Source organism: Schistocerca nitens, chromosome 6 (genome assembly GCF_023898315.1).
Source record: "Schistocerca nitens isolate TAMUIC-IGC-003100 chromosome 6, iqSchNite1.1, whole genome shotgun sequence".
Taxonomy (NCBI): Eukaryota; Metazoa; Arthropoda; class Insecta; order Orthoptera; family Acrididae; genus Schistocerca; species Schistocerca nitens.
In genome coordinates, this window is record NC_064619.1 from 191,376,074 (window position 1) to 191,400,073 (window position 24,000).

Below are 24,000 nucleotides of genomic sequence, written 5' to 3' on the forward strand. Positions count from 1 at the left end.
TTTTTCATACCAGTCTCATTATTGTCGCACCTCATATATCATGTCAGTTGTTCTTACAGTGTAGACGATAGCACCCAGCCTTTGTCCCGGGTTCTTTTCTTACCATCGTTCCATGTCCAGTTTTTGTATCGCTCTCTTGTTCGATTTTAGAAAACCAAACAAAAGACACGTTTGGCGATATCGTATCTGGCGGGCCACTTGTATTTGCGTGCGCAACGACCTGATTGGCTTACTTTAATGCTGACTGCCTTGCAAACGGCATAACGTATAGAATTCTTTCTTAGTAACTATTTCTCAATTCTCAGCACAGTCTACCCTGCAACACCCTTATAACTTTTCACACTGTTGCTGATCACCCCGTATAAGGGCGTAACAGTTGCAACTCAGCAGTCATTCCATTTTACAACGCACACGATATATTTCTTCGAAATTTTGTGGCGTTTTAAATACTTGTCGCGACTGGAACCCCGAGAACATTTCATTCAAAAATTAGAGTAAAGGAAAAGGATTACATTAGATTTTGGTTGTAGCGGGTACGTCGGGATAGTAAATTTAAGGCGAGGCTGGAAAAGACAGAACAGGAAAAAACGTAAGAGTGCCCGCTGTCTTGTTTTGAATGTAATGTTAACAGAGTGCGTACAAAGCTCCTGTACCTGAATAATTACGTTTGCGCACACAAAAATTTTCTCGAAATAAAAAAACAACAGTATGTTTAAAAAAGGAGCAGTGAGAAGTGTTTGTGGGATGTTCCGTGCTGAGTCTGCCATTCTGCACGGGGAGCGGTGCCAGCGAAGATGTAATTTCTGGGGCAACCGGGCGCTGTCTGTCTGGCTGCCGGGGAGGAAACGAGAATGTCGCCCTGGAGCGGCGCGACCTTCAGCGTCGCCTTTATCGGAAAACAGAGCCGTCGTCACAAACTTGTCAACCCGAGGAGGCGCGGCGCGGCGCGGCGCCGGTGTTAATATTTTGTTTGCGAGCCGGCCGCCGGCTGACATTTTCCCCGCCGCGCCGCGGCTAACACTGGCGCCACCAGGATGACGCCGAGAACAAAAGAGCAGCGGCGCTCGCAGCTGTTTGCCAATATCCCGCGCTTCCTGCGGATTCACACGTTGCTATTCTTCTTCCTTCATTTTTTTAAAAAAAAGATGTGAGGAGAGATTTCCTTCACTGCTTCTGATTTATGGAACTGGTACACTTACAGATAATTTTTATTTGCTCGTCCAATTCCTCTTGTTCACTAGACGCCAGCGAATTTTATCGATTATTTTCCCACTCGGTTATTCACTTCGGCTATTTATTATCAACTAGTAATATCAAAATCATACTGACATACTACAGTAGCTCAGTTTCCCTTTTTTTTTAAAAAAAAAAGTAAAGAGATAGGAATGACTCTGAAAAATTGTAAACAATAGAAAGCTAAGATTTTGGGCATTAATTCGAAAAGTATGAATGTGTGTCACTTTAGCACAAATAGGCTCCAGAAAGAAAACACGTACGGCAGATAAAATGATTGTGTTAAAACAAGAAACTGAAAAACGGAGAGAATACAAGAGAGAAATCCTCCTATTATACATTTTTTTTGTAAAAGCTTTTTACGATATTATTTGAAGACATCTGTGGAGTATAATCAGCCGGCCGGGGTGGCCGAGCGGTTCTAGGCGCTACAGTCTGGAACCAAGCGACCGCTACGGTCGCAGGTTCGATTCCTGCCTCGGGCATGGATGTGTGTGATGTCCTTAGGTTAGTTAGGTTTAAGTAGTTCTAAGTTCTAGGGGACTGATGACCTTAGAAGTTAAGTCCCATAGTGCTCAGAGCCATTTGAACCATTTTTCAGAATAATCTAAAATGAGGTATTACATTTGACAGACATTTCGAGACGCTTGTACTAAAATACTTCTTTCTTCCTAGACCGAAACGGAAAATTAACCCAACCTATGTTGACAAATAAGGAGATCATAGAAGAGAACGACGTATCACCCACATTTTCCAAACCGTTGTTGTGGTCTTCAGTCCTGAGACTGGTTTGATGCAGCTCTCCATGCTACCCTATCCTGTGCAAGTTTCTTCGTATCCCAGTACCTACTGCAACCTACATCCTTCTGAATCTGCTTAGTGTATTCATCTCTTGGTCTCCCTCTACGATTTTTACCCTCCACGCTGCCCTCCAATGCTAAATTTGTGGTCCCTTGATGCCTCAGAACATGTCCTACCAACCGGCCCCTTCTTCTCGTCAAGTTGTGCCACAAACTCCTCTTCTCCCCAATTCTATTCGATACCTCCTCATGAGTTATGTGATCTACCCATCTAATCTTCAACATTATTCTGTAGCACCACATTTCGAAAGCTTCTATTCTCTTCCTGTCCAAACTATTTATCGTCCATGTTTCACTTCCATACATGGCTACACTCCATACGAATACTTTCAGAAACGACTTCCTGACTCTTAAATGTATACTCGATGTTAACAAATTTCTCTTCTTCAGAAACGCTTTCCTTGCCATTGCCATTCTACATTTTATATCTTCTCTACTTCGACCATCATTAGTTATTTTGCTTCCCAAATAGCATAAGTCCTTTACTACTTGAAGCGTCTCATTTCCTGATCTAATGCCCTCAGCATCACCCGACTTAATTCGACTACATTCCATTATCCTCGTTTTGCTTTTGTTGATATTCATCTCATATTCTCCTTTCAAGACACTGTCCATTCCGTTCAACTGCTCTTCAAAGTCCTTTGCTGTCTCTGACAGAATTACAATGTCATCGGCGAACCTCAAAGTTTTTATTTCTTCTCCATGGATATTAATACCTACTTCGAATTTTTCTTTTGTTTCCTTTACTGCTTGCTCAATATACAGATTGAATAACATCGGGGAGAGGCTGCAACCCTGTCTCACTCCCTTCCCAACCACTGCTTCCATTTCATGCCCCTCAACTCTTATAACTGCCATCTGGTTTCTCTACAAATTGTAAATAGCCTTTCGCTCCCTGTATTTTACCCTTGCCACCTTTAGAATTTGAAAGAGAATATTCCAGTCAACATTGTCAAAAGCCTTCTCTAAGTCTACAAATGCTAGAAACGTAGGTTTGCCTTTCCTTAATCTTTCTTCTAAGATAACTCGTAGGGTCAGTATTGCCTCACGTGTTCCAATATTTCTACGGAATCCAAACTGATCTTCCCCAAGGTCGGCTTCTACCAGTTTTTCCATTCGTCTGTAATGAATTCGTGTTAGTATTTTGCAGCTGTGACTTATTAAACTGATAGTTACGTAATTTTCACATCTGCCAACACCTGCTTTCTTCAATATTGGAATTGTTATATTCTTCGTGAAGCCTGAGGGTATTTCGCCTGTCTCATACATCTTGCTCACCAGATGGCAGAGTTTTGTTAGTACAGTCTCTCCCAAGCCCGTCAATAGATGTAATGGAATGTTGTCTACTCCCGGGGCCTTGTTTCGACTTAGGTCTCTCAGTGCTCTGTCAAACTCTCCACGCAGTCTCGTATCTCCCATTTTATCTTCATCTACATTCTCTTCCATTTCCATAATATTGTCCTCAAGTACATCGCCCTTGTATAGAACCTCTATATACTCCTTCCACCTTTCTGCGTTCCCTTCTTTGGCTAGAACTGGGTTTCCACCTGAGCTCTTGATATTCATACAAGTGGTTCTCTTTTCTCCAAAGGTATATTTACTTTTCCTGTAGGCAGTATCTATCTTACCTCTAGTGAGATAAGCCTCTTCATACTTACATTTGTCCTCTAGCCATGCCTGCTTAACCATTTTGCACTTCCTGTCGATCTCATTTTTGAGACGTTTGTCTTCCTTTTTGCCTGCTTCACTTACTGCATTTTTGTATTTTCACATTTCATCAATTAAATTCAATATTTCTTCTGTTACCCAAGGAGTTCTACTAGCCCTCGTCTTTTTACCTACTTGATCCTCTGCTGCCTTCACTACTGCATCCCTCAGAGCTACCCATTCTTCTTCTACTGTATTTCTTTCCCCCATTACTGTCAATTGTTCCCTTATGCTCTCCCTGAAACTCCCTACAACCTATGGTTCTTTAAGTATATCCAGGTCCCATCTCCTTAAATTTCCACCTTTTTGCAGTTTCTTCAGTTTTAATCTACAGTTCATAACCAATAGATTGTGGTCAGAGTCCACATCTGCCCCTGGATATGTCTTACAATTTAAAACCAGGTTCTTAAATCTCTGTCTTACCATTATATAATCTATCTGATACCTTCAAGTATCTCCAGGATTCTTCCAAGTATACAACCTTCTTTTATGATTCTTGAACCAAGTGTTAGCTGTGATTAAGTTATGCTCTGGGTAAAATTCTACCAGACGGCTTCCTCTTTCATTTCTTACCCCCAATCCATATTCACGTACTATGTTTCCTTCTCTCCATTTTCATACTCTAGAATTCCAGTCACCCATGACTATTAAATTTTCGTCTCCCTTCACTACCTGAATAATTTCTTTTATCTCATCACACATTTCTTCAATTTTTTCGTCATCTGCAGAGCTAGATGGCATATATACTTGTACTACCGTAGTAGGCGTGGGCTTCGTGTCTATCTTGCCCACAATAATGCATTCACTATGCTGTTTGTAGTAGCTTATCCTCACTCCTATTTTTTTATTCATTATTAAACCTACTCCTGCATTACCCCTATTTGATTTTGTATTTATAACCCTGTATTCACCTGCCCAAAAGTCTTGTTCCTCCTGCCACCGAACTTCACTAATTCCCACTATATCTAACTTTAACCAGTCCATTTCCTTTTTTAAATTTTCTAACCTACCTGCTCGATGAAGGGATCTGACATTCCACGCTCCGATCCGTAGAACGCCAGTTTTCTTTCTCCTGATGACATCCTCTTGAGTAGTCCCCGCCCGGAGATCCGAATGGGGGACTATTTTACCTCCGGAATATTTTACCCAAGAGGACGCCATCATCATTTATCCATACAGTAGAGCTGCTTGCCCTCGGGAAAAATTACGGCTGTAGTTTCCCCTTGCTTTCAGCCGTTCGCAGTACCAGCACAGCAAGGCTGTTTTGGTTATTGTTACAGGCCAGATCAGTCAATCGTCCTGACTGTTGCCCCTGCAACTAATGAAAAGGCTGCTGCCCCTCTTCAGGAACCACACGTTTGTCTGGCCTCTCAAAAGATACCCCTCCGTTGTGGTTGCACCTACGGTGCGGCCATCTGTATCGCTGTTGCACGCAAGCCTCCCCACAAACGGCAAGGTCCATGGGTCATGGGCGGGGGGGGGGTTCCAAACTAAATCTGCACATTTCGGTACGAGAAGGGAAAGTTCAGTCCGATGTGGACATTTTTCCGCCAGAGAGACACATTACATGCAAACAGTGTCTCATTTCTGGCCAAGAAAGAAGATGTACAAAACATACTTCATATATTGGGTAGAACAGTTCAGAACAAAGTGAACAGGAAAACAAAAATAAAACTTACTCCTTAAGGAAATAGACCTAATAAATCGAAAAAATTTGTTGACGATGTAATATTAGAAAAAGCTAAGTATTTTCCCTGCCTAGGATATGATATTATGCTTAAATATGGAAGAGATTCACAGAAACAAAGAGGTAGAACTTCCATATAAGTGGGGGGCAACAGGTACCTTAAAACCAAAACACGAAGAAGGAGAATGGTTGAAATTTTCTAATATCATGATTGTTCTGAAAGTAAGTTAGTCATACAGCACTTAAAAACAACAAATGAATAGAATTCACCCAAAAAAGCGAGATTTTTCAGAGCAATAAAAGAATGTAATAGATTAGATAGAATTAAGAATGAGGAGATTGGGAATGAAATTAATATACTGGAGTTAACAAAAAGGTATGATGGTTCAAATGGCTCTGAGCACTATGAGACTTAACTTCTGAGGTTATCAGTCCCCTAGAACTTAGAACTACTTAACTCTAACTAACCTACGGACATCACACACATCCATGCCCGAGGCATGATTCGAACCTACGACCGTAGTTTTCGCGCGGTTCCAGACTGTAGCGCCTAGAACTGTTCGGCCCCTCCGGCCGGCGAAAAGGTACGACCAAAGTTTCAGGAAACATTCCTCACTCATAGAGCAATAAATTGTGTTATACCGTCATGATTCTGAAAAAGCAATATTTCCGTGTTAGAGCTCATTTTGCACTTATCTTCATAGCCACATTTGTTATGGGAAACACAGAAACAGAACGTACCATCATTAAGTGAAACGATTTCTTACGTAAAATGTTCAAAACACACTCTTGGTTACATTTGCTTACAATGCAAAGTAAGTTGTAATTCGTAGGTTCACCGTCAGTGTTTGTTGCTCCAAAGGAACAAAGGTAATGTTTACGTGTGACCACTTCATAGCTTATGTCGACGTGAGACTATGATCATCACTCTAGTAGCTTCAAGCAAGTAGCGACAACTGTTTAGTGTTCACCAACACTTAGTTTCCGGTACAGTGGATGGAAGTATACTCAAATGCGGAGTTGGCAGATGCTCATTTGTTGTATGGAGTAGCAAATGGTAATGGCCGTGGCGTTCAACTTTTGTATATGGAGATATGTCCAGGATGTCTGAAGCAATTGATCGTCGCCTTAGGGAGCTTGAGATTTTTAGGGTTGCTAGTCGCGACTGGGGAAGGCCTACGAGGTCGAGGACCCATCAGTTGGTCGAGGAACTTCTTCTTCGTGCAGTTGACCACAATTCTAGTGTCAGCGTAAGACAATTAAGTGCAGCAAGTAACGTTGATCACATGACTATCCGGAGAATATTACATGAGAACCTGCTTTACCCGTACCACGCGCAGCGTGTGCAGGCATAATCTGCAGCTAATTTTCCCCTATGGATACACTTCTGCAAATGGTGCACTCAGTAGTTTGTCAGACTTCACTTTCCTTCAAATGTGCTTTTTCGGATGAGGTTTCCTTTCAAAGTGATCAGATAATAAATTTTCATAACCAATACGTATTGGCTGCCAGGGATATTGACGACGTTGTGGAATCACATCGTCATCACTGATCTTCTGTCAAAGTTTGGATCTTGTTGGTGACTCTTTGTTAGGACCTCACGTTCTTCAACCCAGGCTCAGCGGAAGAGGTTGTCTTACTTTCTTAGAGTATTCTCTACCTGTCCTACTGGAAAATGTACCTTTGTAAGTGCGTCAATACTCATGCTTCACGCACGATGGACCTCCTCATTTCAGTATTAATCTTCATAGGCTCTTCTAAATAACAGCTTCCTTAACTGGTGGATAGATGGTGGTTGACCAACACAAAGAAAACAGCTACTGTGTCACTCACTTGTTTATTTTACCACAATGCTTTTCGGCGTGTCACACCATTATCCTCAGGTGTAGAAACGGTTATTTACATTGGTCGCTGCCGTTGAAGAGTACAGATGTGTTTTCAAAGTAGCAGAACTAGGAGAGTGTACTTAGTTGCGGCTTTTGCTGATGACAAAAACAGTTTTTTTAAAGGCTCTTTTGAGGTGAAAAAACAAAATTTTTCGATACTGAGTTGTACTTACATGCATGGTAGTGTTGTAAAAAGTCTGCATACTGGTGCTTGTTGTATATCCTCTCCACTGTACATTATGCTTATACTGCCACTTCAAAGATGTTGCATCTGTTACGCATACACATGTTTACACTGGATACAAAGATAAAAGGTTAAATGGTACCTACATAAATATGTTTTTCTGTCTTTAAGTATGAACTAGCTGGAGCAGTGGTTACAAAAGTAAAAGATGAAATGGTTGATTGTATAAATATGTTTTCGTTTTAAAAAATATGAGTGAGCTGCACCAGAATATGGGTATTTGCACAGTTCAATTATTACATCCATTTCTTAAACGTAAAATGATTACAAGGTCATGCATGGGTATTGTAGGCTGAATTTATTGAGAGATGAATCAGAGTGGTTCCATTAACTGTTGTTCACTGAAACCGTAAATTATTAGAGTGCTTTAAGTAGTTTATCAAAGCTTTTGTAAAAGTTAAGCATGTATCACTATTGTTGGGTAGGTGTTCCTGATTTTTAGTTCTTCCTATAGAGACACGCTGTGTCCTTTGTTTAGTGTTTGTAGTATTTCAAAGCTGCTCCGTGTATTGAAAAATAGATGTCCTGTATCTATTACATGGGAGGTTATTGCATATTTATGTGGTATATTGTACCACAAGGCGTTGATGTGTTTTTTTTTTTTTTTTTTTTGTATCTGCCATGGAAATTGTTGCCTGTTTGACCTATGTACTAAGCTCAGCATTTACTAAATATTATTTTACGTATGCCAGAGGATTAAAATTTACTTCAACTGTTTCTTTTTTTTTTTTGTTACAAGGGAGTTTCTGGCAAATTTTATTGTTTGTATGGAATAAAAATGTTATTTTGTGTTGCTTGAAGGTATTGACAATTTTTTGGGGAATGTTACTGAGGAAGGGAATATATGTTAGTGTATTTTCTTGGTTCTTGATGGCTATTTTGTTCCCTTTCTTTTAATTTTTTTAACTGAAGTGTCTATTAATTTGGGTTTATACCCATTAGCTGCAGCTATTTGTCTTATGATTTTCATTCTGGACGTTCTCATCACTCAGAGGGATTTTATAGCTCTATGAAGCATTGAGCAGTATGCTGCTAGTTTGTACATGCTATGGTGGCAGGAGGAAGGATATATGTTTATTTATGTGGTGTTTGGTTCTCTGTAAATTTGGAAGACTTATTTGTTACCTTGTTTGCTGAAGGTTAGATATAGGAAGATAATGTTTTTTTCTTATTCTGTGCTAACAAGTGACTTTAATACTATGGTGCATTCTTGGAATGTTTGGAGGATGTCTCAAACACAATCTTTGTTTTCTCCATCAGTGATCATAAAAGTATCTTTTACATACCTTCTGTAGAACTGTAATTTCTGAGTGCATGTTGGCTTTTTGTGAAAAGACTCTGCTCTAGGGTGCTAAGGAGTATTTCAGCTATAGTACCTGATATTCTGACACCTGCAGCTAGCTTATTTGTTTATTTGTAGATTTTCCATTGAAACAGAACTAATTATATTTCAATGATAGTTCGAGAAATTTGATGAATCCTGTAACTTTTGCTGGAGAGAACTTCTTGTATTTTAGAAGGTTTTGTTTAATAACAGCTAACTGTGATACTGGATATACAAAGTCTTCTTCATGCCCAAGTAGTGGGAGACTGTGGAAGAATACACATTTCTCCAGAAATATATTAGACCATCAGGGTTCCACTATACAGATTTGTTACATCTATGGAGATCATTTTGCTGTTGTTAATACTGTGTAGGTCTTTCAGGTCAATGATAAATGAGAGGTTAGTTTCTTTCAAGCTCAAAGCTATCCTGTAGAATCTTGTTGGGTTTCAGTAGAAATCTGCACATAGGGCAGTTTATTGGGTTTGACATGGGTCTTATAGAGTCATCTGTTTTGTGAGCTTTTAATTGAGATCTTATTCATGGTACTGTTGGATTCATGCATATACTTTAGTGCTTTCATTTCCCATTAAGCAGGAAGTTAGTTGCACCAATTCCTTGGCCGCCGCCATCTCTAGCTCTAAACCAAAAGTCTTTTACTTGTGGGGGCTTTTGGAAGGTATGTGTATGGAACTGTGATACTGGATATACAATGTCTTCTTCATGCCCAAATCGTGGAAGACTGTGGAACAATAGACATTTCTCGAGAAATATATTAGACCATCAGGGGTTGTATGAGACGGCTGATTGATGCACATGTCTTCGCTAACATAGTGCATTTTGAACATTTAGTTTAATAAAATATGGTATAATGTGCTGATGTATTCTTTTCCCATGTGCTTCTCATGATTGATGTGTTGAACAACTGTAGAAAATGAGATGTAACATAGAAAGAAAGCGTTTCTGGACACATTTCTATGTAACGCATTTGTCAGAAACTGCTTCATTTCGATAATATTGACATTAATAAATTTTGCTTAGAGCTGCACTTACAAGCTTGTGCAACACAAGTAGTGTTTGATAATATGTCCTTTATTATAGTAAGTAAATACAGAGGAGCTCCAAGAAACTTTAATCTCTTCATAAAAATCTTTGGAACATCTGCTGTCTCATCTCACAGTAAAAAACAAGAAAATACAGGATGCTGATGATTTTAATATGGATTTACTGAAAAACGCTGGCAGTGAACAACTATTGTAATCAGTAGCATTGTCATTCAATTTCATTCCTACTGTGTACTATGCAACTAGTGTAGGAAAATGTTCAAGACTGCTATTGATATTATCTTTGTAGACAAATCTAGGGAACAAGTCATATCACAAAACCAATAGTAAATAAGCTATCCGATCATGACACACAGCATTTATGTTAAATTTTGAAACTTGTCAGGATATAAAATCTTTTAAATCCGAGTACAGAGGACTAATAAATCAATCAGAAATTTAGAATTTTAGGAGATCACTCAAAGAAATGAACTTGATAGATGTTTACCATACTTCCAATTCAAATGAAAATCGCAGAGCATTTATTAATAAAGTTATTTCCTCATATGAAAATAGTTTTTCCCTAATGGTAACTCAAATCAAACAGAAGTCTAAAAACATCTGTAGATTACACAAGAAATAAAGTTACCATGTGAGTAAGAAAGGGAATTGTATATCGACTATTTAGGAGTGGTGCTGATATTCGCCCTATAATGAATTTCAAATAATACTTCAAAATACTCAAGCAAATAATCCAGAAACGTATGCAGTTTTATTATAAGGAAAAGATAATTACATTAGGTAACAAAATAAAAACTATATGGGATACAGTGAAGACAGATACAAGTAGGGCCAGATGGGAAGACGAATAGACCGCTCTAAAAATAAATGAGATATTGGTAACAAGTGTATGTAGTTTTACAAACGACTTAAACACGTTCTTCCCAGTTACTGACAGCTTGGGGTTATCTGGTTTGGCGAACAGCGCAATGGAATATGTGAGACCTGTCTCTACAAATAGCTTCAATAAAATGGAAATGACTCTCACTTCTGTCAGTGAAACAGTATCTATCACAAAATCCTTAAAATCAAGGTATTGTAGTGTTTCTGATAATGTATCAATGAAGGTAATCAAAGAGTGATTATGTGAGTTAACTCTATCTTAAGTTATTTGTATGTCATATACAATCATATTCTGGGGTAACTTATCAAATTGAGCAAAAGTTTTAGAGTGCAAAACAGAGTAATAAGATTCATTTGTGGCGTAAATTCAAGAACATCATGTAGAAATCAGTTGAAGAAACTGAGTAGTCTACCCATCACTTTTTATTATGTTTACTCCTTAATGAAATTTGTTGCAAGTAATATAGCTATGTCTCCAACCAATTGGTCAACACATAGTATCAATAGTATATTAGGAATAAGAACAATATATACAAAGACCTAAAATCGCTTACCTTGGTCCAAAAAGGAATCCAATATCAAGGAACACACATTTTCAATAATTTGTCAGCAAGTATTAAAAACTTGATTTCAGATAAAGCATAGTTTAAACAGAATTTGGAGGACATTTTTGTAGGCAACTCTTTCCACTCTACAGGTGCGTATCTTAACAGGGTTTGTTAGACCAGTAAAAATGACTGTTAGATTTCAGTTCTGGCAGCATATAGGCACAATGGTCTATATGTATTTTGTGGGTGTGCATAACTATGTTTCATTCTAACCATGTCTTAATTCTGTAGCATTCCCAATTTATTGTAATGTATTCCCAAATCTTGACAATCTTCTGACAAATGATCAGGGAAGGGAGTATTAAATTCAAATGTTCTATGTTTTATACATTACAATTTCTGACATGTTCCACACCCACGAGAATCGTCTCATTTTTGAATCTATGGAACGAAAACTGAACCTAATCCAATCTAACCTAATGTCTTCTTCGAGGCGTGAGGAAAGTTGTCCGAAAATTTTCCTGAGCCTTTTTGTTACAACCTGTATATAAATTAGGAAATGAAATCAATGAAAACAGAACAAAGTGGAATGAACCATTAATGGGATGAGTGATGCAAAGATTAGCTCTGAAAACCCTAAAATACAGAAGAAGAGGGAGACGAGATGAACGAAAACACAGTAAAAATCGATTTCGTAGCAAGTAAGTGACTAAATTTAGAAGTACAGAAAAAGAGGAAGAATACCTAATCACATACAGCTAGAGTGATCTGAAGTTATAAGACTTTAAAATATCTTGAACTAACATTTGACCAAGGACGAAATTGGGATTGTTTTCAATTCGGCATCAAAAAGAAATTCCTCAGTAGATTACGGTTACTAATCAGGCAAACAAGAGCGTAGATCCCGCATCATTCATACATACAAGAACGCTATCTGACCCATACTCGCAGAAATTCTTGAACTATATGCACACCGCTTATCTCTCCGTATCCGTCCTCCCCAACCCATCTGTATGACTCACCACTGTACCGAACTTCGCACACCTGAACTACAAAGAACACTTGCTATGCGTCACCCTCACACGCACGACCTAACAGCTTATTGTGTCGCTCATCATCTGCCACAGCCGTGACACCACATTATACCTTCCTTTCGTCGCTAAGCACTCCATATATACTTTCACGAAACTTCTAACCATCTCTCTCTCTGACAGACCATTAAATGATCTCTCAGAGCATCAGAACAAACACTTCTCATTGTAACGCACGCCATCCGTCTCATCCATAACTAAGGCTCTTGCTACCATTAGTTCACGTTGTCACATCCCTTCAATACGCTCTTTCATCCATGTATATCACACATTTTTTTCAATGTAACACCCTATACAACACCAAAACTGCTCAACAGAGTTGGCAGGACATCTCCTGTAAGACATCCCACCATCGTCGTCAAACAGCAGAAAATTGCGTTATGCATACCATCACTTTTAAGGAATATTCCGCCAGCACTTGTAAGAATACACGAGTATTCAAAACTGGACTACTCAGAGTTAATGTTGCGATATAATACTTGTATTACATCTTGTTGCCATCGGCTTTAGACTCATCGGCTTTCGACTTTCTAGGACACCGTTACACAGCTGAAGACTCAAAAGACAGTACACACAACATCATCGAGAGGTTCTAGCTGTAGGGGACTGGTGTTTGCAAATATATGTGACATTTAAAGAATATGAATCTATACGAAAAACACAGAATATGAATCCTGCAAACTGACGTGGGCACACAGCAAGACATTTTGCTGATGATGCTGTAGCTATTAAAAGCGTAAATCACAACCCAAGCTCAGTCAAACACTGGGTTTGTGTATTTATAAAGCACTCCGTCTTCAGGCCACGAGTGGCCTACCGGGGCCATCCGACCGCCGTGTCATTCTCAGTGGAGGATGCGGATAGGAGGGTCGTGGGGTCAGCATGCCACTCTCCCGGTCGTTATGATGTTATTCGATCGAGTAACTCCTCGATTGGCATCACGAGGCTCAGTGCATCCCGAAAAATGGCCACAGCGCATGGCGACCTGGATGGTCACCCATCTAAGTGCCGACCACGCCCGACGGAGCTTAACTTCGGTGATCTCATGGGAACCGGTGTATCCACTGCGGCAAAGCTGTTGCCCTTTACGTATTTATAGTCAGATATTTAGAATTTAACACGTTAAGTATACCATTACACAATAGTTCTTGTTTTGTGGCAACGTCAAATAAAAGCTTTCCAATTTTGTGTTATTCGTATACAAGCATAATCATTAAATATCACTTATGTTTGGAGACAGAAGCTTTTGTACAGCAAGAAGGGCTCAGTGATGTTGTGTGGACACTCTGTTTACTCTTATGTACTCTGACGATGGCCTAAAATACCCGAAACATAATTTAACATACATGTTAGTATCCGACATTAATACTGTGAATTCCAATTTTTAACGCATTTTTCTGTCTAACCATCCTGAAACTTATGTTTATTTATTTCCTTTACTATACTCCTTTCCATATTTTGCAGATTAACTGACGCTACGTGTTCTTTGTTTTGATGTTACTTGATGCGATCGTCTTGGAAAGGCTGTTAACAATTATGTTTACCAATCCCGATGATAAGGTCAACGTTACAAGTTAGGGCACCATGCATTGCGCCGAAACAGCATTAAATTACAGAGCCTTCAGTAACTTGTGATTTGTGTCCAGACACATTCCAAGTGCGTGGTCAAAACAAAGTTTAGCTCACGAAGCTGTGTTTTTGTACTGTTAGAAGTATTTACGTATTTCCTCCATGCGAAAATATTCCTTAATGAGGTAAGTTTTTTGGTTTGTTGCTAAAAATTGAGTTCGTGCCGACTTTTTTTTACATTCCATTGCAGTTCAAGAAAGTTTGCTCGTATCCACATTGCCTGATGAACACTTTTAATCGATAGCTGCTCTTTGAGCATTAAATCTTTTTATCTACATGAACGAAGAAAATACAAGAATCCACAAAGACACTTACCGTGTTCTTCAGGTGCTAAATCTATGGAATACAAAAGTACGTTAGAGGTAATCTCGAAATAACTGTATTCTTATTTGGCTTTCAAGATAGCTACACAAATCAGCCAGGTTTTCTCTGCTTAAAGAACAGCAGGGCCCCGAGCATCTATCACAAAACTGTTTAGTGGCCAACATGAGATGATTAAAGGTTCGTCATGACATTGTGACGTGTCAGCCACTGTCATCTCAAGGAAAGATCATGTTCCTGTCTCGTCATTTAAGGGCAAATCGTCAAGACATTGAATCTTGCATCTGAAGAATTCAAATATATTAAATATCTCTCCTCCTCCCCCCTCCCCCACTCACCCCTCCGAAAAATGCGAAGATAGAAGTATAATGAGTCTCCTAGTAAGGGCATCAATTCAGTATAAATCATTGGGAAGTAGGTTTATAGCGAAGAAAAACGTGGAAGAGTTCCATTTCGCATTTTTGAGTAATCGAAGTATAGAAAATTAAAAACAGGAGGTTGAGCATTTTCGCGAGACTCAGCAGAAGACGTGATGCACAATATGGAATCTAATCCGATCCAGACGGACTTGAATGTATACCCGCACGAACGGTTGTACGAAAATATTAACGAATTGGAGATTCTAATGATAATACGAGAAGCGAATGCATGATCATTATATTTGGAGACTGATAAGTAATTGTGACCAACTAACCGAGAGAAAGAGTACAAAAACCTCCAATTTATGGACTTAACATTATTGCCTCTCATAAAATTTTCGTGTTGACTCAAGTTTCGCTACTCTCACAGAAAAACAACTGCTGAGTAAACTTATTTCATCACTTGCGTAAATCAGAGCAGATTCTTGTATGCAGCATTTTATTGCTGAAGTAACTTGGAAAATCAGAACAATAGCCTGAAATTTCTATAACCGTTCTTATTATCTTTTTTAAATCACTGTGACTTCTAGGTTTAAGATTAGCATAACAGAAAATGGACGAAAATTCCTATAAGTGAAATCATTGTTAAGTGGGGAGTTATTTTAGTTCCTAGCAAACTGCTAGTTCACTTTTTGGTCCAGCTCGCAAAGAAATTTAAATAAAAATTTTAAAGAATGATTGTTGGAAAATTCTATTGTGTGAACGTCTTGAACTGATCCCGTTCAGGTGGCTGACGCTGAACCTGCCTCGAATGCGTACTGCAGAGACAACGCATGATTAACGTCACGTTTCAATCTCAAGCACTCTTGAAACTGGAGCATTTAAAGTTGAAGCTCACAACGGACGAAAATACACATCTCATATTTTCACGCTTACTGCCATGTAACATCTACCACAAGACTAAGGAAATAGACTTCCACATGCTTGTCACAATTTCAGTCATGGGATGTAGACTAGCTGTGCTGGTACATTTACTCGGATTCCCTCTCTACTAGGCGTAGTTGTACAATATATCTTATTTTAGTCCTTCATTATAGTCTCTAACATACATTTGTAGCAGAACCTAATCAGATGGAGATTCATTTATCGGCCTCCTTTTTTTACAACCAGTAAATATGTGAATCTGTCCAAAAAAACCGTACAAGCACATGAAACCAAGAACTATATACGAATTTTGCAAGATTTTAGTACTAGCCGGCCGTTGTGGCCGTGCGGTTCTAGGCGCTTCAGTCTGGAACCGCGTGACCGCTACGGTCGCAGGTTCGAATCCTGCCTCGGGCATGGATGTGTGTGATGTCCTTAGGTTAGTTAGGTTTAAGTAGTTCTAAGTTCTAGGGGAATGATGACCTGAGATGTTAAGTCCCATAGTGCTTAGAGCCATTTGAACAATTTTATTAGTACTAAGCGAGAAGTCAAACAAATTCTCTTTTGCTGCTTAAATCATCTGAACTTTCAGATATCCCTCCGTTTCGGTTTTTGCTACATTTTTTAGAATTCTAATAAGCGCTATCATAGTACATTACTAGTCAGTCAGAACCGATAAAAAATTATCAGAAAGTAATTTAACCACTCTATGGGTTCGGAGAGAGACTCCGATTTTCTGTGCCTACCTTGTCTACACAAGCAGCAGTTATCCACAACTCGTATGAGCAACTGGTATATTGGCTGCTCGCCACCAAAGAGTGTTTTCGGAGAATGGGTTATTTAAAGTAAGTGAACTTTAGACTGCACAATTTTCTGCACAATTGGTTTCTATCTGCTTTTCTGTCATATCGTCTGAATCACATTACCTCCGGCACTCTACCGGAAAGCGCTGCTGTCAAGGGTTGGTTAGGCTTTTTCAGGCAGAAAATCGGTGAAGGTTGAGAGCACTTAAAAGATTCTAGGTTCCTTCGTTGGCGAAAGGTTAACATATTCCAACTAATGTTCGCATAACCACTCATGTACTCATAGACCTGAGCCGACTTCTTGCCGACTTGCTGTGTGGCATTTCTTTTGCACTGCCGCCTTCTCACCCCACTCTCTCGTGCAAGAATTCTCATGTGTACAAGTAAAGAGCTTACAGTGCATGAGTTAACGCCACATATGTGACCAACTAGACGGTGCCTCACATCACGACTGCACTCATTCGTAGCTCAGTACGTACTGATGTGAAAAAGTCGTGGGATACCTCCTAATATCGTGTTGGGCCTTCTTTTGTCTGGCGTAGTGTAGGAGCTCGAGGTTGCATGGACTCAGTAAGTCGTTGGAAGTCCCGTGCAGAAATACTGATCAATGCTGCCTCTATAGCTTTCCGTAACTACGTAAGTGTTGCTGATGCAGGATTTTGCGCGCTAACTAAACTCTCGAATAAGTGCTGAAGATGTTCGATGGGATTCATGTCGGTCGATGTGGGTGGCCAAATCATTCGCTCAAACTCTCCAGAATGTTTTTCAAACCAATCGGGAACCATTGTGGCCAGGTGACATGTATGGGTACATGAAGTCCAGCCGGCCGCTCTGGCGGAGCGGTTCTAGGCTCTTCAGTCCGGAACCGCGCTGCTGCTACGGTCGTAGGTTGTCATCCTGCCTCGAATGTGTGTGATGTCCTTAGGTTAGTTAGGTTTAAGTAGTTGTAAGTCCAGGGGACTGATGACCTCACATGTTAAGTCCCATAGTGCTTAGAGCCATTTGAACCATGAAGTCCATGAATGGCTACATATAGTCTCCAAGTAGCCGAACATAACCATTTCCAGTCAATGATCGGTACCGTTGGACCAGAGGACGGAGTCTATTCCATGTAAACACAGCACACGCAGTTGTGGAACCAACATGGTTTTGCATAGTTTCTTGCTGACAACGTGGGTCCATCGCTTCTTGGAGTCTGCGCCACATTCTAACCCTACCATCAGCTCTTTCCAACTGAAATAAGGACTCATCTGACTATACCACGGTTTCCCGGTCGGCTAGGATCCAACCGATATGGCCACACGGCGAGGAAAGGCACTGCAGGCGATATCGTGCTATTAGCAAATGTACTCGAGTCGGTCATCTACTGTCTTAGCACATCAACGCCAGATTTTGCTGCACTGTCCTAAGGGATACATTCCTCGTATGTCCAGATTTCATTTCTGCACTTATTTCGCGCAGAAATGCTTGTCTGTTAGCACTCAGAACTCTACGCAAACGCCGCTGATCTCTGTCGTCAGGTGAAGTCCATCGGTTCTGTGTTCTCCTTGGTGATTGCTAATGCCTGAAATTTGGCAATGTTGGCACACTATTGGCAATGTTGATATCGGAGTACTGAATTCCCTAACGGTTTCCGAAATGGAATCTCCGATGCATCCAGCCGAACTACCATTCCGAGTTCAAAGTCTGTTAATTCACGTTGTACGGCCATAATCACGTCCGAAAACTTTTCACATGAATCACTTGAGTAGAAATGCCAGCTCCGCCAATTCACTGCCATTTTATACCTTGTGTACACGATAGTACTGCCATCTGTACGTACATATCGCTGTCGCCGGAATTTAGTTACCACAGTGTATAGCAATTACGAGGAGACTCACCTGCAGTCAGTGGAAAGAAAGGTACACCATATCTGTAACCATTTCATTGCAGAGTGATTGAAAAGCGTGAGAAAATATGGAATTAGCCGGTCAAGTCGAACTGCATCTTTCGACGTGCAGCTACAGCTGAAAACGTAATAAAATGTCAGTGCATAGCGAGGAGAATAAGGAACTGGACTACTCGTAAATCGGTCGCCACTGTAAGGTACTTCGATTTCTGTGCAACCTTTCCAGTCACCCTGTGAACGTATGTCGCAACAGCAAGCGTTTGCATCCCACGCTGCCGACGTTAATAATGGCGCTGACTTGCTTTTACGTGAATTAGGACTGGGCCTTCTGTGCTCCGGCAATTCATTTAGGATGTGAAAGCTATAAAATTGATTAAGCCTTTAATTAAGTGCTGAAACATTAGCGACTCACGACGCGCAGTACTGTGTACAGGACTGTAGATGTAAAAATTGCCATTCAATAGATTCAATGGTGGCGTCTATGCATTACCCAGTTGTTCTTTATAACAATATCGATCATTCTCTTACGGAGACGTTATGGATGTGTTGCGGTTTGGACTTTTATTTCACAGAATTTAGCACTCTCGGATCACAATATATATTTTGACATGGCGGTGCCACACAGTCTGTATCTGAAAAACGTCAAACTCCAGAACTGCCAATAGCTGCTGCTAAAATAATTCTTTATTTACTTTCGGTTTGTTCAATGGATCATCTTCAGGCAGCATTAAATTATTTACGGTAGTCTACATGGTACCGTGAGAACATAAGAACGTTGCCCTACAGGCTATTGTAAATCATTTTATGATGCCTGAAGATGATTCGGTGATCTAAGTCAGAAGTAGGCAAAGACATGTTTTTCATAAGCTGTTGGTGATCTAGAAATATGACTTTTTAGAAGGACCTGAATAGACTGTAAACTGACATACTGTCATTTTTACCGCTATAGTTCTTTTCCTCTTTGTAGGAATTGGCAGAAGAAAATGCCAACCCACGAGACTGTAGTTTTGGGAAACTACGTGTTATACGTTTGGCTTAATATGTGAATAGTAAATCACTGTTTACTTACTTCTAACTTTTCCTAATGATTATTACGCCACCTTATAAGCTATGTAATCTGCCATGTTAGTAAAATATTTGTTAACAAGTACTAGGACATTTTTGATTTGTATGATCGTCCGTAGTACTGTGTGTTAGCACTGTCTTCATTAAAAATTGCTCGGAAAAGTTCTGAGAGCAAATACATGACTTGTACTGTCTTACATCAGGGTAGTATAGCAGGGAGTCTAAAAATAAAAAAAAACTGTTACAATAGTGTTCACAAAGTGACAAAGTCATTTGTTCTATAGCGACTGAATGAATGCACTATGCTGTTTCAGAGCTTAAGTGCTTCGTTTGGGCTATGAAACGAAATACTAAATATTCAAAACACAAACTTACTACAATCCAGTATGTGTACAACACTCAGGAGGGAGCTATGTGAGTCTGTGTTAAGTGTGGTCATAACAATCCATAAGCCAGTTTTCGGTCTTTATTCTCTTCATCATTCACGTAATTATTTGTCAGAAGTGTGCAGGAAATTTTTAAATTTTTTTTAATAAGATGTGATGCATCATATTTACTTGCTAACTCTAAGATTATAGAAACTTCCTTTCTATCTCTTTCTTGCAATGAAACTGAAAAACTCAGCATTCACTTGTTGTTTGACCTTTACTGACATCGTCACCACCCTTATACTTCTCTCACAGTGATTGTGAAGTATGTTCATTCCTAAAAAGAAATACACACAAACATTTACAGAGAAATAAAGCAGGATAAAAATAATGCTAACGCACAATGTTTAACGTTGATTCAAATCAGTACTAACACTTAAATAGGTTAATTATAGGTTTCTCTGTTTTTCCAGGGTAAAACGAACTCGCAACTGCAACAACCATACATCATTGATGTATATTACTTTAAATTTATATAATTAAACAAGTGGCCAAAAATTTTCATAAATTCTATGTCTAAAGCTTTTGGGGTTAGACAGGTGGATATATAATACCAAGTCACAGTTGCGGTATCTTCAACCACTAATTAACCTTCTGGTGTGTAATCAGGATGTGCATTACTGTCATCAAAAAATAGATCCCTTTTGTTATTCGAACCACAATAGATGAATTTTCAGATTAACTCTCACAAAATTAAGGCACAGAACTCTCTTTTGCAGACTAAAACAGTTACTTCTAATACTACAAAACGACTTATTCCTCACTGTGTACAGTGAGGAATTAATAATAATAACCAGTGTGAGATTTGGCAACCCCCATCTGGTGCGTCCCCAGGTGGCGCACAGGGGAATCCTTGGTAGATACGCCGGTAGGTGGGAAATATAATACCACCCGTGGACAAAATGGCAATCAGAATCCATGTTGCGCCTGACTTGGAGAAAGCGGCAGTTTGGTCGGCGTCTGTTCACCAGGACGTGCGGCTGTAAGCATGCTCCAGCAACTCCGAATTCCTGGTTCTGCACATTTATCGAAGCTAGACATTTGATGACAAGCAGACAAGTATAAGTAATGACAAAATTACCCCAGGTGGGCAATCCACCCACTCCAAAGTGGCAACAGAGCATTCAGATTCTGGGGAGCTTGGACTTATACGAGAGAGCAAAGCAGAGTGCTCTGACAAATCCACCAAAAACACACACGTCTTTGGGCATTTACAATATTCCGACACATATTCAAGCAGGAAAAATCACACAAACTCACAGCAGAATTCACGAAGCAGAAAATTCTAATTCTCGTCTAGCAAGAAACACCCTATACATATTCAGAAACGTTAGTCCACAAAAATTACAGTCTTCAAAAGTCAAACAAACAAGAAAATTGGCAAAGGTGTAGCACTATTTGGAATGGCCTTTCTTGTAGACAAAAAATTTCTGGATTCAGTGACAGATTTGAAACCCATCAACAATTCACTAATCACCCTAAGAACCAAACACACAAACAAAAACTACACGTTTATTAATCTACATGCACCAAAAAATTGTGATAATAGAAAAGAGCCAATCCACCAAAAACACACACGTCTTTGGGCATTTACAGTATTCCGACACTTATTCAAGGAGGAAAAATCACACAAACTTACAGCAGAATTGACGAAGCAGAAAATTCTAATTCTCGTCTTGCAAGAAACACCCTATACATATTCAGAAACGTTAGTCCACAAAAATTACAGAGTCTTCAAAAGTCAAACAAACAAGAAAATTGGCAAAGGTGTAGCACTATTTGGAATGGCCTTTCTCGTAGACAAAAAATTTCTGGACTCAGTGACAGATTTGAAACCCATCAACAATTCACTAATCATCCTAAGAACCAAACACACAAACAAAAACTACACGTTTATTAATCTACATGCACCAAAAAATGGTGATAATAGAATAGAGCCTGAAAAAACAGAAAGATCCTGGAAAGAACTTGAAACAGAGAGGCCAAAATTCCAAAAGATGATGTCAAAATTCTACTTGGTGATTTCAATGCACAAATTGGCACAGAACACAGATACAAAAAGTTAGCAGGAAACTATCCAGCAACCAAATTTACCAATAGAAATGGCACATGACTCATTGAATTATGCCAACAAAACCACCTAAAAGTTATGTCAACCTCACTACGGAAACATCCCAAAATACAAAAAGCGTCGCGTTCACCTATCCATGATTTGAGAGAATTTCAGATTGATCATCTTGCAATATCATATGACTACCAAAAAGAAATTCACGATGTGGAAGTACGCAGAGGTGTAAATACCGATTCGGATCATTATTTAAGCAGAATAAAAATTAAATTCACACCAAAGAGGAAATTCAAAAGAAAAACACCGCTGATTCCAAAATTTGATCTACACAAAATCAAAGATTCCAAAATCACTGAAAAATGGGAAGAACAACACGTAGAAAATTTGGAGAAATTTCAAACTAAAATCATCAAAACAGCAAAAGATCTAATCCCTATTCCCAAAAAGAAAACAAAAAAAAAAAACGTAACACACTTGGTGGAATCAAGAATGCGAGAACGCACTAGAAGATAGAAGACAGGCGTTTCAAAATTACAGTTGCAACATATAAGAAAAAACAGAGAAGAAATTTTTCGAAATGTGCAAACAGACTTCCAAGATTTTAAGTCAAGTTAAAGGAAAATATGTCAGTTAGCAACTGGAGTCAATCGCAGAAATCTTCAAAAACTACAATAGACACGATTTCTACAAGAGCTTCGCAAACCAGATCAAAAGGTACTGGTCACAAAACCTTTGCTTTCGAAAACAAGTCGGTAAATTGGCCCTGACAAATAAAGAAAATTCCCAAGTGATACCCACATATTCTTCACAGCTTTTAAATTGTCCAGAACCCAAAGAGAGATCCCCGGAAGTGCAACCAGAAATCTCACCACGAACTGGTCACCACCGACACAAGAAGAAATTTAAGTTCACGACAGAACACTTAAAAGTAATAAAGCATCAGGGGAGAACGGAATTGTAGCCAAACTCCTGAAAAATTTAGGACCAAATTCACACAAACAAATTACTCAAGTAATCCAAAACATCTGGCTACCCGAAAAAATCCCCAATGACTGGGAGGTTGCTGTGATGCATCCACTACATAAAAAAGGTATAAATCAGATGTAAACAAATGTAGGGGGATCCCTCTATTACCAATCACCTACAAAATTCTATCAGCTTGTCTCTTGAATAGAACACGACAGCAATTAGAGCCCAAAGTAGCTGAATAACAAGCAGGATACAGACCGAGTAGATAATGTGCGTGGCAAATTTTCAACCTCAAAACCATAGTCAAAATGCGAGCTCTCAGACCAAAAACTGTGGTATGCACATTTGTAGATTTCAAAAATGCATACGATTTAATAGACAGGCTCTCGTTAGTCCAGATATTTGAAGAGAAATCATAAAACAAACACTAATTGGCACGAAATCTTAAGTCAAATTTATGGGGGAGATCTCAGAACCGTTCGACATTCAAACAGGTATGAGACAAGGTGATGGGCTCCCTCCTATAATGTTCAACGTAGTTCTAGACAAAGTTATGGAAGAATGGGAGAAAGAACTCAAGAAATGTAGGGTTCGGAAGCCAATACGACTTGGTGTTGCCCAAAACAACCTCTACATACCGTATCTTGCATTTGCGGAAGATCTGGCAACACTAACAGACAATGAACAGACTGCAGTCAAACAGCTATAAATACTCAAACAATGTGCTGAAAAAGTAGGTTTACAAATTTCATATGAGAAACATGAATTCTTTTGTTCAAAAACAGAGATTTCAAGCTTGAGAACATATATGGTAAAATGAAGACGCTCCCATGCCTTGGAGAATTCATCAAACTGACAGGTATTGAAAAATCTCACAGCAACATCGCCTCCAAGAAAAAGGATTAGGATTAACGTAAAACGTCTACAACAAAAAATCAATGTCAAGAGGGGCAGTACTATCATAGAACCAGCAATCCTCTATGCAAGTGAAACACTCTTAACAGAATGCAACAACTTTAA